This window comes from Seriola dumerili, unplaced genomic scaffold, assembly GCF_002260705.1.
Source record: "Seriola dumerili isolate Sdu_G_001 unplaced genomic scaffold, Sdu_1.0 BDQW01000193.1, whole genome shotgun sequence".
Classification (NCBI taxonomy): Eukaryota; Metazoa; Chordata; class Actinopteri; order Carangiformes; family Carangidae; genus Seriola; species Seriola dumerili.
Genome location: NW_019174448.1, coordinates 1,927,163 through 1,928,369, shown reverse-complemented (window position 1 = coordinate 1,928,369; position 1,207 = coordinate 1,927,163).

The following is a 1,207-nucleotide window of genomic DNA, read 5'->3' as shown; positions in this document are numbered from 1 at the left end:
ATGAACAGGACAGTATGAACAAGACGGATGATTACAGCCAGAAAAACCTCTTTCAGTGTCCATACGAACTGCTGAGTGTTGTTTTAAAACAAATAATCTGTTGATTACTTTTTTAGATGAATCGATTAATTGCTTTGTCTACACAAAGTGGAGAGTTCAAGGTGATATCTTCAAATGTCTTGATTAATCCGTCCAACAAAGATAATTTATTTTACAGTTATATGACAAAGAAACACAAATCGTCAGTTTTTTTTTCTTGAAAAATGTCTAAAATTATTAATCGAATATTAAAATAGTCAATAAATTTTTTTTGTCAATCAACTAATCCATTAATCGACTGATTGTTGCAGCTCAGACAAAAATGTAGTCCAATTTTAACCGAGATGTCTGGACGTCTTTTAACATGCGAAGCACCAGAAAGGTGGGGTCAACTTTTTTAGTCTTATTTCAAAAGCTCACAAACTCATAATAATAACAGTATGTAGTGCATTTCAACCAGGGGAAAATTACAAGAAATTAATGCACATACTGACTCCATTTGGCCAAATTTCACTTCTGACATTTTCTAAATAAGTGCTTGAGACGCGCAGTAACAGAGCTCCAGTTTGTCTAAAAAGCTATCTCAAAGTCGGAATTCTGATTGTCAAAAACAGTCCACTAATATCCAACTAAACTAAACTAAACTAAACTAAACTAAACAGATCTCTACTAACTCGCCGTTAATGTAAACACTTCATGACTGATACTGTGTGAAAACTGCACTAGTCAATTTACTGAAAGAAAGGACTTTAATATCATTATTCTGCAAAACTGTGTCATTTTATCTTCTAGTCACCGTTAACTTTCAGTAATTTGGCCCAACCTTGATTACTGACAATTAAGAGATTCATTTACTGTACATTTACTCAACTTTCAAAACAATGTTTCTCTGATATTTGCATGTTATTTATGAACTTGAAAATCTTCTTTTGTTTTTTGTTTCATTTTCTCTGCTGGTGAACTGGCTTCAGCAAAAGATTTAACAGCTGTGTTATAAATGAACTAAAAATCTCAATGACACTATGGATTATATGTTTTTTTATGTGCTTTTTGAACAGAAACAGAGAAGCCTGAAGCAACACTGAACTATGAAACTGTTTTTCAAGAACAAGTTGGTTTTTTTTTTCTCAACTGATCTCATAATGCTTTTGTCGTATCCTTAGCTTCT